The sequence below is a fragment of the Cricetulus griseus genome (assembly GCF_003668045.3).
Source record: "Cricetulus griseus strain 17A/GY chromosome 1 unlocalized genomic scaffold, alternate assembly CriGri-PICRH-1.0 chr1_1, whole genome shotgun sequence".
In the NCBI taxonomy this organism is placed as follows: Eukaryota; Metazoa; Chordata; class Mammalia; order Rodentia; family Cricetidae; genus Cricetulus; species Cricetulus griseus.
This window is the reverse complement of record NW_023276807.1, coordinates 186,530,318-186,545,782: the sequence shown is the minus strand read 5'-3', so window position 1 is coordinate 186,545,782 and position 15,465 is coordinate 186,530,318. Positions and strand designations below refer to the sequence as shown.

Below are 15,465 nucleotides of genomic sequence, written 5' to 3'. Positions count from 1 at the left end.
GAGAAAACTCATAACCATAGGCACAATTTGTATATCCTTGCTATGTAGTTATTCTTATCCATGAGCCCTATGTTCCTTTGTCTATTTCAGCTTTTTAAGCACCTTATGAAAATATATCCACACAGGACTCTTGAAAATTTTTTATTTTATTTCCCAATATTTGATTGTTGTAACTAAAATCTAGCCCTCTGTCCCATTCATGCACACACAGTTTGGGATTGGTTATTGCTGGTAAGTAGGGAGTCTGACTTTTGTTGACTTGTTTTTAGCAATGCATGGCGTCCTGTGTACTTCAGATGTGATCTTCTCAATTGCTTATTAGTGTGTCTGTCACTTTATATATTATGATCTTTTTTGATACATGTCCTAGGGGCCAGTACTTTAAAAAATTTACCTGCATTTGTTTGGGTTTCCGTCCTGATCACCTTTTTTTTTTTTTTTTTATTAGAGACTGTTGAGACTCCTGTTAGAGGCTCAGTTGCCTTAGTGAAAAAGCCAAATTTGAGATATCTGTGGTCTCTACTAGTCAACTCACCAGAGAGGTCACTGTGGTTGTCCTGGAGGACTTTGCACTCTGGGGTTTCCAAAGCCCTTGTTTAGACATCCATTCTATATGTCTGTCAGAGAGAGGGAAAGCCCATCAATTCATCATAGTGACATTCACATGCTTCTAACCATCTGGCATTCCTCCTCTTTTCTAGGAGATTCCATCTTCCTTAGCTGTAATTACTTCTGTGCCTGTGAGTGGTCATCTCATAGAAAGGACAGAATTCTTTCCCCCCTTGGAAGGGGAGGGAGGAGAATAGGACGTCATCTGGCCATAAAGAGTCATTGGTAGGAAGCCCTCAGCTACACTGTTGCGTAGATGCAAACCATGAATATTATTGGGCACTACAACCAAGGTTCATGACCGTGGTGAAGTGTATTCAGGTAGGATTCAAAGTATTTAAGTATATCACGAAGCAGTGAGGTCTGATATCAAGGCACCATTCATATCACTGGGCTTTGATTTACTACTTTGAGTGGGAGAGCTAGGGAAAGAGCTGATATACAGAGACAGACTGCATAACCTTTACCCTGTCCCACCCACACTGCATCCTGTGGGTGGTGGATTCATGTACCTGTCAAATTTATTGTGAATGCCATGCACAATAAAAATGGGAGCAACAACACTGAGAAGCCATGCTCCGAACAAAACAATCATCACTCACCAATAACTGCAGCTCCCCTTGCCTAACTTTGTTCTGTTGATGTACCTGTGATTTTTCCCTAGGTCAGGCCATACCCTGGAGCCTGTGTGCATGAAATAAGTAACATTTTGGTGGAGTAAAACTATGCTAATAGGGCTGCTGTTTTACATTTAAAGTGAAAAATTATTAAGCGATGACAGAGATCAGAGATTTTGAAATGTGGAGAAATAGACATTGGGGCCTGTCAGAAAATCATGTGTTGGGTTTTGGCAATTGCTCCTGGGTGCCCCAGAAGTTGCTGGTGTGATGGGACACAAATACATAGGCAGAAATGATGAGTGAACACTTGAGCCTCCTGAGGACCATGACTGGGTTCAGCTTATTGGAGAAAATCTGTCATAGCTCATGAACTTGTCAGCGGAGTCTTTCTGTGCCAAGGTAAAGGCAAAGGCAAAGCACGAGGCACCCTGTGCCATGTGCCACTTGCTGGGTTAAAAACCCTGCTTAGAGAGGATGGGGACTAAAGAGTCCTCTGTCGTGCATGGTGTCAGAGTCCCGCTGACCTGTGCAAGCATCAGGGTCAGTGTTGGGTCTGATTGCACTTAATTGTTTTTATCAATGGTATTAAAAAGAGTGTTTATATCGCCTTAACCAACTTTCACAATATACAAAATTGAGAATTTTTTTAACATCGGTGAGGAGTACAGCATAATAAAAATGATTCCAGAGAGGTAAGAAACACAAGCAGGAAATAACAAAATGAGATTCAATTTGAAGGCAGGCAGAGTAATACATTGGGGGCACATGAATCTTAAGCATTGTAGGATCATCACCAGGAGGCTGTCTCTGTGAAGGGATAATGGAAAGTGATTAGATGATCTTCTGCAATGTGACACCACAGAGTATCAGCTGTTGTTATTTCTATACATACACGGATCAGCTGACATCCCTAGGAAGACAGGCAAGTGTGCCAGACACTGTGTTGGTGACATTTAGTGGGATCACACAATGAACTCTGAGAATACATTTTCAGAAAAACAGATACAATCCTTTAAAAGAAAGACCAATGTAAGGAATGACAGCCCTGGGGAGGGAATTTGATTTTTTCAGTCCGAGAACCTATGGTTGGTTTAGTGAAGAAGTTGCACTGGAAAAAATACCTTCTAGTGCTAAGTGAACTCATTTATTTGGATATGTATCTTAGTTCCCTTTTTTATTGCTGTAACAAAATGCCTGAGACTGGGTAATTCATAAATAATAGAGATTTATTTAGCTTACGATTCCAGAGGCCAAGAAGTTAAGTGCGTGTTTCTGGCATCATTGATGGCTTCCTGTTTATTGGTGTAGTCCAGGGCAGAAGGCTCACTTTTATAACAGACTTTCCTATATAATCCAACTTACTGATCATATCATTGATCTGTGAATGGATTTGAGAGGGCCGTGTCCAATCACCTTTTTAAAGTCCTACCTTTCAACATTGCTGCATTGGTGACCAAGTTGCCAATGCAAGAAGTTTTGTGGGACACAGTCAGATCATAGCGGGATCATAAAGTTACTTACTAGACCATTGAAATGATGTGGATGTGGGAGCACGAGTGGATCCATTCTGCAGGAGAGATAGCCCATTATGAGTACAGTGGTAGAGATTCACAGAGGGGCCCCTTACTAGCTAAGGGAGAGAGCAGTGTTGGTGCTGACACTGGTGGCTTATCATGAGGTGTTGATAACTAGGGGTCACAGACTGGACCATGAAGGGGCCTGTACAGAATCCAATGGGTGTTGCAGGGCAGTGTTTTCAACTTTGCCTGATGAAAGCATCACTGGAGGCATTATGAGGGTGTGGATTCCCAAGTGTGTGCATGGGGTTCTGGTTTATGGGGTCTGAGATGGATTTGATCACTCAGTCTGGGGGGGGGGTTCTGCTTCAGTGCTTTTAGCCATGGGAAACTGTGATGCAGCCCACAGCTTTAGGTGGATCTATCTGTTGACTGACTGTCACATGTGTTTAAGGAACCAGATGAAAGGGGAGGAGACTGTCTTTTGTAGTTCAAAGGATTACAATGATGGGGTGTTAAACTTGGCCAAAAGGAAAAGAGAGATACTAAGATGTCAAGTGAGAAACATTTACTAATGGACTGAGTGGTTATGAGAGAGATCTTTGGGACCTCAGTGTGAGGTGGAGCCCAGACAAGCAGTGATGTTTGAAATCTTCGTCCCAGGGGTACCCACATAGGTGGGCCTGCAGTTTCCTGGGTTCTGACCACTTCGAGCTGATCTCTGAGTTGAACAGGTAGAGGCTTCTGGGTGGGTAAGATGTTCAAAGATGGGGCTGTGGCAAACACCAGTATTGGGGCAATGGAAGGATATAGTTTGACTTGGTGTTCACTGCATGGCTCCTCTGGGCTGGTGTTAGCATCCTCTTTTCTCTTGCTGTGATAAAAACACTTTGATCAAGAAGCAGTTTAGGGGAGGAAGGGCTTACTTGGCTTAGACTTATAGGTCACAATCCATCATCGAGTCAGTCAAGTTAGGGAAGGAAAGCAAGCAGAAACTTGAAGCAGAACCTATGGAGTAATACTATTCCCTGGATCATGCTCAGCTACCTTTCTTATGTAGCTGAGGCCCACCAGCCTTGGGATGGTGCTGCCCACAGTGGGCCAGGTCATTCCTCATCAATCATCAGTTAAAATAATCTCTTACAGGCAAGAATATGGGTAAATTAGATCTGGGCAATTTCTCCACTGAGACTCCCTCTTCCCAGGTAACTCTAGGTTGTGTCAAGCTGACAAAAGCTAACAAGTACAGGGGTATTCAGAGTGTTCTGAGTTGGAATGGATTTTGTGTCTGGCAAGCATGATAGATTCCCAAATGCCATTGGCTTTTGGTATCCGCAGGCATAAAAGGACACAAAATAGGAAACAAACAAACCAAAATAAAGTTGGGAAGGGTTTTACTGAGATAGTGTTGATTGTTGGATAATCAACGTAAGTATCTCTGTCTTAGAAACTGAGAGCACTTGATGGCTCTTGAGACTGAGACAAAGTGTGCTTGTTCTCTTGGGGGGTACAATCCCAAGGTCACCTTTGAAATGAAGTGAAGGTTCCCTATATTAAGGGGTTCAAAATCTCTCATACATGTGAAAAATATGGATAATTGAGTGTCCCTTATCTGAAATTCTTGGACCAGCTTTGGGAATATTTGCTTTACCATGAGAAAATCTCTAATTTGAAGTGTGAAAAACTTTTAAATATGATAAAATTTCAGGTTAGGGACAATTGACCAGTCTATTGTTGGTTTTTTTTTTTCCAGCTAATGGTATTTCTGTAGAAAGGGGCTTTGCCCCTAAAGATATGAAGGTCTTGACCAAACTCATCTGTACTCCCCATGTAGTACTGACTGATCACTTCTGTGCATGGGCATGACAATTTGCAACTCAAGCCATTGTCTTCCTGTGCTGAAATGTGAGAATCCCAGATGCCTCTTTAAGTATTCCTACCCCCACCCTCTGCCCACGTCCATGGTGCTAGTCGTCTCCTCACTGCTCTCTGAAGACATTGCTTTTCCTCATTTGACCAATCTGATCTTTCCAAGCTGTGGGAGTATCCCCTGCTTTGTGACTCCTCCGATCTATGTTGTGTTTCATGACCCCCAGGCTTGTCCCTCTAGGACATTGATCTGGCCAGGTCCATCCCGGGAAATGCAGATTCCTTAGATTTGTCAGCATGGCCCTGGCCACAGTGGGATCCCTACGCCTTGCTGTTTCTTCAACTGTGTACAGAGGTGTTTTCAGGATGAAGTCTAGGGGTCCATAGGGTTCTGACCAAGTGTGGGTGCCTAGCCTCCATCCTGGTGCCACATCCTTCGGTCACCCGTTAAAAGCTAAATAGGCTAGTTGACAGGGCTCATCCTGATGGCCCTGTGTGAGTATGGTATTGCCTTCCACTTTAGGCTTCAGCTGTGAGGGGTGCAACAACTTTGGTCCTCTGGAGTTTGTGAAAAATGACCTTTGGTGGTTTTTCAGCCAAGTTTTGCAGCCTGTGGGATAAAAAGCAATGCAACATTTTGAGATGAATCTCCCACCACCTTGTTCAGGGAGAACTCCCTTCATCATTCATCAACAGTAAAATGCCCAGAAGTGCAGCAACCTGCAGACTTCTGCAGTTTAACCAGGGTTTTACTCTAACCACAAACAGCATAGTTGAAGGAGCCAGACTGTTGGTCGATTTAAGGTTATAAAAGTCAGCTGTCAATGGAAAAATGCTATTACCTTAAAAGTTCAGTGGCAGAGCAGGCAAGATGGTTCAGTGTGTAAAGCACATGCCAGGCACATGTGAGGATCTGTTCCATCCCCAGAACCCACCCAAAAACTACATCCAAGGGGAAGTTTGTAATCCCAACTCATCTCTGGGATGAGATGAGAGGTGGAGACAGAAAAATCCTGGAAGCTTTTGAATAACTACCCAGGCTTACACAGTGAGTGGCAAACAAAAGATCCTATCTCAATGAGATGGAAAGTGAGGGACAACAGCCCAGGTCTTTCTCCGACCTCCACATAAACTCTGTGCATCTGTGCATCTTTGCACCCACATGTGAACACATGAATGCATCATGCCCAGACACATCACACACACACACACACACACACACACAGAGAGAGAGAGAGAGAGAGAGAGAGAGAGAGAGAGAGAGAGAGAGAGAGAGAGAGAGCATGAGTGCAATTTGTTAATTTGTTTGGGGTCATAGGTAAAGTCAGAACATAATTTATCATCTGAGTATTTGACCCCAAAGTGTGAGAGGGGACTTAATAATTAGATTCGAACTTAACACTACAGGGATCAGACACTTCAGGTTTCCATGGAAGAAGTTAACTAAATCCCTTTTCTCTGGAAACATGGAAGAGATAATTAGGAATGAGATTCACTCAACATTTAGCACTACTGCTTAATTAAGCAAGTGCACATCATGGTGTTTACAGTGTCAACAGGTCCAGGCACTCAGAAGAAACAAATTGACAACCAGAGTGTAATTTAAACAACACTCACACACATTCTTCACTGGATCAAACCACAGGCCAACCCCTGGTCTTGTAAAATGTCAGGAGATTAAAATCTCAAACTCCCAAAGCTGAAGGAAGCTTTTGTTTCTGAAGCTGTCTATGGGACACTGTGCCCAAAGAGGCATGAGGTAGATAGCTAGCATCCCTGCTTACCTTGGACCAAGGCCTCCTAATCCAGGGGAAGGTCATGAGGAGACAGGATGAAAAGGCAGGACTATATGGCATATCCTAGACATGGGAGGAAAGCAGGGATACAGTTCTGGGATGCATATGAGAGGTCACTTTAGGGGGCCATAAGATCCTGCTTGGATCACTCTAGGGCTTCAGCAGAAATGACAGGCCCTGCTGTATCAGAACTGAAGGCAGCTCAGGCCTAAGCAAGAGGAAGAAACTCAAAGAATCTAGGAGATGCAGATTGGCCATGTGGGGCGGAGGAGGGAGTGGGCAGTGACAGGCTGGCGAAGTGACCTGGCCAGGGATTTCAGCACCATGCCAACTCTGATTTGATGCCACTTAGTGCATGGGCACAGAAGAGGTTCCAGAACTTATTTTGCACATAAAAAGTGAATGAGGGACTTAAACACTTGGGTAAAAAGCCCAATTGAAATGGCCAAAAAGGGCAGAAGGGCAGATGCTGGGAGTGAGTCAGTAATGAAGTCTTGCACTTGGCTACAGTGGTGCTCCAGAGAATGCTGACCCTTGTCTTCTGTAGCTGGCTCCCTTGGGGAATGTGGACTTCCTTTGCAACCGCCCAGCACCCTGGGAAGTTTGTTTATTTTTAATCCTTTGCTTGGTTTGCTTTGTTTTTTGCAATTTGCCTTTGCCCGAGTGCAAAAGGCAAGAGGGGCTTAAAGGGAACAAAGACGAGCCTCAGTGTTTATCAGCAGTGGCCCCAGGCAGGTCACTGGGTGACCTTTCTGACAGAGGCAGCTCTGTCTGAATCTCCAGAGGGGCTGCCTCTGGCCCATCTTGGAGAAGCAAAGAGGAAAGGAAGTGATAGGCAACCCTCAGAACGGAAATGGAGGCCTCTGTGTCTATGGTTGCCTCACCAACTTGTGGATCCAGTTATATACAGTGGGAACACAGCTACATTTTAACACTGCTTCCCCATGGGAATTATCTGGTCCTTGAAAAAGGAAGGGTAGTGAGCCTACTAACTTTGAATTAGGAGCACAGGGGTTGCAGACTTATTCCTTTATTTTCAGATCACCTTACATATATTTTTCTTAGCATGGATCTGTGTTGTGTGCAGCCTGGGGAAACTGAGGCAGGGTGGTATCTGTTCCCCCTGGGAACAAATGAGCAAGGCTCACATGCCAGGAAGTAGATCTTAGATTTCCTGTCTTCTTGGCCAAAGCTAGGAACCATCCTTTGCCTAAGGAATCTGATTCCTTCCTGTAGCAATCTGTGAAATAAACCTCCGTGAAGTGAAAGTCCAGGGCCGGCACATGTGGGATCTGTGAGCTCTGTGGCTGGTGTGTTGTGTGTCTCTCTGGCTTCTGAGGCTTCGGAGAAGAAAGGGGGCTTGGGTAGGATGGTGCTTCTGCCCTGGCCTCTCCCAAAGCTTCTAATATGTAACTATATCATGGTCCTGACTTCAGTTCTTTTTGAGTAGCCTGCTTCCCTAGTATGTCCCACTGTGCCCTACATAACCACACCATACCATACCATACTATACCATACCATACCACATCACATCATACCACACAACACCATACCATATCATACCATACCATACCACACATAACCACACCATACCATACCACACCATACTATACTATGCCATACCACATTATACCATACTATACCACACCACACCACACCATACCATAGACTGACTACTTGATTCATTCATTTTTGTTGTTGTTGCTGCTAACACACAGTCTTGTTATGTTGCCCAGCATTGATTCCAACTCCTGGGCTCCAGGGATCTTCTTGCTTTAGCCAAGGGCTACTGGATATGCTTCCAGAACCACTTCACTCCTTGACCTCAGACCAAGGAAAATTCTAGAAAGTGAAGGAACAAGACATAGATGCAGATATTACAAGGGGACATCTGGCCGGAACACACTGTGTAGGTAGTGATGCAAGTGATGTAAGGCACATTTAGCAGGAGTGAGATGTTGTATAGTCCCTGGAGAAAGAAATCTCTGACTCAAGTGGCCTCCAAAGTCCAAGTCTGAAGGTCCTTTCTTTCAGGGAGGAATGCTGTCCTAGCATAGCATCCATTGCCATCTTAACTAGAGCAGCTGTTATTGCCACGAGAGACCCTTGATACCCAGCCTGTTGTGTTTTCTCATAGGAGAAATGGCCATTACACCCTTGTCTGAGGTTCTGACCACCTCCTCTTATACTTTTCCATGATCTGTATGTAATTCTACCACAACTGCAAGTGGTCTTGGAAGGTGTAGGTATCTAAGAGGTGGAAAGTTAGCTGACAGGGACCATTTACAAAGCCATGGGAAAGTTGTCATCCATGGTAGGGAGAGACTTTTCTGTGTTGTGACTATTTTGAGGCCATCCATGCTCCGATAAGTAGTCCCAATGAATTCCCTGACTTACTAAGACAGGCTTGGGTAAAGTTGGTCCTTGGGGCCCTATTTTGAGGAGAGTAAACCCATGTCCACATCTCCGCAGGGAAAGTTCAAACAACAGAGATGTATAGATGGATCCTTATAGATATCCATCCAGCCCTTTTGGGTATAACTTTCCTTAAAGTTCTCTGTGCATATTTTCTGTGATGACACATGACCCATGAATGAATTCTGGAACCCTTGGGAACACACTGCTCTGCCAGTTCACTCCTATGTGCTGTTACTCTTGCTATCCCTGCGCTGGACTAAGGAGGTGCTGTCTAGAGTGTTTACTTGAGTCCTAAATCCAGCCCTGGGCTGCACAGGAGGCCAACCCAAGGCTCCTGTGACCTAAACCTCCCCTCCCATATCTTCTTGGGCTTGGCTCCCATGTCTCTTCCAGGCAGGGTCCTCCATGTGGGGTCCTGGAACCTGGAGCCTCTGGCCCTTCTGAGAGGTGTTGCTAATCAGGCAAATTCTCCTTCCCCTCTCATCCCCAGAAACTCAGGCACACTGCCAGAGAATCTTCATTTTAACAAAAGCCAGTTGATTATCTTGCATTTAAGGATTTCCCATCTTGGTCTACCAGGTACTAGGCAGCTTACCCTGAGATCAACTGGTACAGAATCCAGATTAATGCTTTAGCCATCCTGGCCAAGCAGCAGAGTCAGAAAGGCTGAGGTGGGTCTCCTAATGCACCCTTCCCAGGGCCATCTCTGGGGCTTTCTTTTCAAGTTAGGATTCAAGGTCATTGATGACCCTGTCTAGAGATGGGTTCCCTAAGGCCCCAATCAAAGGATGTGACTGAGATTCTTTTTTTTTTTTTTTGTAAACTTTCTGCTCCTTCTAGACAAAATTGGTTTGTCTGAGTCCTCCGGGATGCAACCTTCTTTTTTTGATCTTGTGGTCACTTTTAGTCAGCAGCTCGCAGAGGGGCAGGAGTGTGGTGGATCTCACAAATTATTAGCTTTGTTTGTGTTCTGCTCTCCTGGGGAGGGTCTAGAATAGCTGGGGGCTTAGTCATCTGGGCCACTGCCTCCTTGAGAAGATACACAGGGTCTGTGTACTGGTGCCAGGTCCCAAGACAATGACAAAGAAGCCAGCAGTCAGGAGTTGACTGGGGTAGAAGCAATCTTGCTTTCTCTCCTCCATTATGATCTTTGAACCAACTGACCAATAGGCACAGTATTCAAGTAGACCAAAGCCCTCTCTATGGCTGATGTAACTGTATTGAGAAAGCTTCCTTCCGTTTCTGCATCTGTCTCCCACAGAGGAACTAGAAGCCCTAAATTCTGTAGGGACAGGAGGTCCTACACCTGACTTTCCTGGACACAGGCAGGACTGATGAGAAGACAGTACATCAATTACAGTGTAGGGAGGGCAATCGTCACTCATTTGCAGGAGCTTGAGTGATGAGTCCATCCCAAGGCATGTTTAGGCTCTGTCCCCTCAAGTAGCGCCAGCCCCTACAAAACAACCTACCAGTGGCTGTCAGGTTATAGAAATTCCAGCAATTTGGCAGAGCAGTGGTGGCACATGCCTTTAATGCCAGCACTCAGGAGGCAGGTGGATCTCAGTGAGTTCAAGGCCAGCCTGGTCTACAAAGCAAGTTCCATGACAGCCAGGACTATTACACAGAGAAACCCTGTCTCAAAAAAGAAAAAAAATCCAGCAATTTGGACATGAGGGCTGTTTGTTGTCCATTACTGTCTGACTGTACAGATAGTTGATAAGGAAAGAATATACAATAGCCAAAATACACAGCCTTGCTGACTTCTATCAGAGAGCCAGCAGTCTTTAGATGACTAGCTAGTTCACTGGATGTGAATTTTGCAAAAATTTGTGTTTTATTTCAGAATGTCTTGGGTTAATGTGAATAATGTGTGGTGAAAAACGTGTCACATTTGTGTTTTGTGGTGGTAGGAATCAAGCCCAGGGCTTCACACATACTAAGACGTACTTGACCACTGACTGAGCTGTTGCCAGCTTCCAGTGAAACTCTTTCTGCTAGTACTGGTATTCTCTTCCAGCCCATCCACCCTGAAGAGGCCTCTTTCACTCTATGCCTACAAGAAAGGTTGTCAAGGTCAATTTATATCAGCCTGGTGCATTGGCCACAGTGGGAGGGTCAAGTGCAGGGAACGGAGCCATGGCCACTCTACTACAAAGCTCTTGCTGTGGATAGGCTGTATCAGACAGCCATGTTTCTTTACAGTCTGTGTTCTCAGACACATAGTTCAACATTGTGTCAAATTCACTGGAGATAGTACAGGATTCACAGCTGAAATAAGAAAGGCACAACAGAACTTTGGGAAAATTCCTGAAGGCCTGGCAGGGTTCCTGGGCAATTTTTCTTTCTTGTAGAAGCAGATAAGTAAGTGTTGCTAATCTTCAGGCACCAGAAAAATGTCTGCCCCTGTCAAATTGCCTAGACTGGGAAGGCGGGTGAGAATCCCCCTAGCTTGGAACTCCCCATTTATGAGATTTCTTAGGATGTGTCTCCATGTTGTGTACTAACTGGAATTGGTTACCTGCTGTCATACATGAGGCAGAAGGACCAGCACTCATATTATATCTGAACCATGGGTTCTTTCTCTGGAAGACATATGGAGTTGATCTCTGGGCACCTGTCTTGGCCAAGGGGGATGGAAACCTATTCCAACTGGAGGGTTAATCACAGGAGTGGAGAACCCTTTCATTTTGGCCATTTGGACAACTGGATATTCACTCCATGTAAAGCAATTTGCCTCTTCTGAGGCAAAGAACCCTTCTAGGCATACTAGGAATCATAGTAGTCAATAAAAGCAACATTATGCTCTTAAGGGATGGATGCCTGTGGATAGAGATGTTCATGACGTCTCAGACAAAACTGGAAGTACTCCGTAATTCTAACCCGAGTAACCCTCACCTGTGCTGTCACAAGTATTTATCACCCATTTTAGAGCTAAGACATGGGATCCTAGAGCCTTCATCCAGCAGCTGGTGGAAGTGGAAGCAGACACCCACAGCTAATCACTGAACTGACCTGGAATCCAGTTGCAGAGAAGGAGGAGTGATGAGCAAAGGGGTCCAGACCAGGCTGGTGAAACCCACAGAAACAGCTGACCTGAACAAGGGGGAGCTCTTGGCCCCCCAGACTGATAGCTGGGAAACCAGCATGGGACTGATCCAGACCCACTGAACCTGGGTGTCAGTGAGGAAACCTCGGAAATCTATGGGGTCTCTTGTAGTGGATCAGTACTTATCCCTAGCATAGGAATGGACTTTGGGGGCCCATGCCACATGAAGGGATACTCCCTGAGCCTAGATATGACAGACTCCCTACGGAAGGCTCACCCTCCCTGGGGAGCAGAAAGGGTATGGGATAGGTAGGGTGTTAGTTGCGGGAGGGCAGAGAAGAAGGGGAGGGAGAGGGAACTGGGATTGACATGTAAAATAATCTTTCTAATTCAAATAAAAAAATAATAAAAAATAAAAAATAAGGCATCGGGCACTTCAGTGACTTAACTGAGTTCCCACTTCCAGTAAATGGCAGTTGAGCACTTCAAGCTATTGTTCATGAGTCCACTACACCTTTTATTTCTTTTTTAAAAATTGTGAACATGAGTTTGTGGCGTTTTGTACCTGCTGCTCTAAGTATGTGCATATATGCATGCATACTGAGGACAGGTCAGTGTTGGATGTCTTTTCTCCATTGCTCTCCACCTTCAATTTTGTAACAGTTTGTCACTGTACCTGAAGGTCATTGATTCAACTAGACTGGCTGGCCAGTGAGCTTCAGAGATCCCCAAGTCTCCATCTCCCCTCATCACTGATGTTATAAGCATGCTTTGCTATGCCCAGGTATTTTTTCCCCACTTTTTAAATTTTTTTTTGCGAATTTCATACATGCCTATTATGTTTTGATCAAACCAAACCAAACCAGTCCCCATTCCTTCTCCAATTTCTACTGTATGCCCCCATCACTACTTTCTCATCCCAACTTCATGTGGTTTTCTTAAACCCACTGACTCTTCAGTGCTGCCCAGATGTCCATGGGTGTGGGACCATCTACAGGAGCATGGGTAGCTTCTCAGGGTCCACATCACTGAAGAAGAAAACTGACTCTCCTTCCCACAGCAACTATCATTTGCCAGTATCCTCTCATATACGGGTGGGACTTTGTAAGACCGGCCAGCACCCTGGGAGTTTTGCTGGCTCTATCCTTTAAAGGTCTTGTGCATGCATTCACAGCCTCTGTGAGTTATTATGTGCAATGGCCCTATCCTGTCTGAAAAATGTTGTTTTGCTATCTAATTCCTCTTTTACAGTAATCCCCGAGCTTTTGGGGGAGGGATATGTTATAGATGTCCCATTTAGAAGTGAGCACTACGTGGTCTCTTATTCTCTACATGCTGACCAGTTGTGGATCTCTTTATAAATTATCATGTATTGCCAAAAGAAACTTTTCTGAAGAGAGTTGAGATGAGAATGTGGTCAAGGGCAGTACTGTTTCTGTTCATACAGTAATAGTATTAAGTTCTTCTGGCTCTTATGTAGGTGCTGGAAATCCAAATTCAGGTCCCACACTTGCAGGGCGGGTACATTATTGATTCTGCTGCCTTCCTCAGCTCCAGCTTCACATTTTACATGTGACTCACTAGACTCTCAGTTAACTCTGAGGCCATCAATCTGGGATGGGGACTGTGGTTCTGCCCTTGTGACAAATTCCTCGGTGGCACTGATGCTGCTGACTCCTGGACCACATTGGAGGATAGTTTCTGGACTATGATGATCATCTTTCATCTCCTGGAGCTAAGCTACTCCATTCTGCGCTATCTTCCTTAGGACTTTGTGGTATTATCCTTTCCCAGGCTCGGTAGGTTGAAGATTGTGGTTGAGAAAACCATTCATGGTAGTTCAGGAAATGGATGGTTGGCTGGAGGGTACAAAGCTCATGCATAACATGAAGAATAGACAGCACATCAGGCTTCTTTGGACCTTGAGCCCCATCAAGTTCAAGTCTCCCCCTATACGTCCTCTCTACTGATTCTTTCCTCCACTCCAGTTTGCTCCCCACCTTTCCAACATGACCGCTTCGCTAAAAATGTACCAGCCCCTTCAGACCCCACAACAGTTCACAATAAACACATGCCTATTGTTTTAAATCTGGAATCTTGCTTGCTTTGTCAGTCAGAAGAGCATTAGAGTTCTGGATTAAAATAAATTGAGCAGGAAGGGGAAGTAGAGTTTCCATAAAATACTTTATTCTCTCTCTCTCTCTCTCTCTCTCTCTCTCTCTCTCTCTCTCTCTCTCTCTCTCTCTTGTGTGTGTGTGTGTGTGTGTGTGTGTGTCTGTCTGTCTGTCTGTCTGTCTGTCTGTCTGTCTCTGTCTCTCTCTCTCTCAACACCATGTATGCAATGAGAGTTAAGTCTTGGAGGTCCAGGTTGCTTTCTGCAACACACACACACACACACACACACACACACACACACACACACACACTACTTGCCACCCTCAAGAAAAATCTCAAGTGAAGGTGATACAACTACTGGTTTTAAAGAAGTTTGGTTCTTCTGGGACACGCGTTTCCTTTAGGAGGGGAGAGAAATCTCTCTGAATTTCTGATTTCTGAACTGCATCTTTGTGCATTCCCCAATTATACATTCATTTATTTATTTATTTTTCATTTTGAACTTTTTATATGTGAGTATTTTGCCTGTAAGTTATGTCTGTGTATCATGTGTGTGCCTGAACCCCACAGAGGACAGAGAGGGTGTTAAATTCCAGAAACTGGAGTTATAGAAGGTTGTGAGACAACACCTGGGGGCTGCAAATTGAGGCTGGTTCCTCTGGAAGAGCAGCCAGTGCTTTTAACTAGTGAGTCACTTCTCCAGTGGCATGCACAGTAATTTATGAGCTTATGTACTTGCTCTTAGATAGCCTAGGAGATTACAGAGGAGTCCAGTCATCAGATGCAAAAGTCTTCCGGAAGTTCATCTGGAACTGCTCAACAGGAGCTGCAGAGAAAATGACAGGCGGGATATTTTGAAGGCAAATGAGTTTGGGGTGTCCCTGAACCTAGTATGTGAGGACTGTGACAAACAATCCAGGCTTCCTGCTATGGAATCCGGAGGGACTAAACCCAAACTTTTAGGATCTAAAAGTCTAGATCCTAAGCAATTCAAGCCCTGGGTGGGTTAAGGTGATCATCAATCTTCTCCACCTGGCTCTCAGGGACCTGGAGACTTTTCTAGAGACTTTGGGATTTTTCTATCAATATCTGAAATTCAATTTGGAAAAATTCTCAGACACAATGAGACAATGTCAAAATCAAAAGCAGATGAGAGAACAAGTCTGTGGGTCATATTGCTATGGAAGTTGTCAGGCAGGGCTGTTGAAATTTATCACTGACTTGGCTAGGAAATTAGGTGAGAAACTGGAGGGTTCATTGGAGAACTGGGGTGTGTGAAGAAGATAATCCACAGCTGAAAGATTACATAAGTGAAAATAAAGACTGAATAAATAGGCTTTGTGGCAAATTAGATACACATGAAGACAAGATTAGCTGTCTAGAAGACACCTCAAAATCAAATATCCAATAAATGCTCCAAAAGACAAAAGAATAGAAAATAAGAATTGAGATCCATGACAACAACAATTCAG

The 15,465-nt window shown here is 44.6% G+C and overlaps 1 protein-coding gene across 2 annotated transcripts in view; it reads left to right on the top strand.

Moving 5' to 3' along the window:
• Nucleotides 1-15,465, top strand: part of Vstm4 (V-set and transmembrane domain containing 4) — an 85,205-nt gene that overhangs the window by 12,648 nt on the left and 57,092 nt on the right. The gene's annotated exons all lie outside the window — the stretch shown is intronic.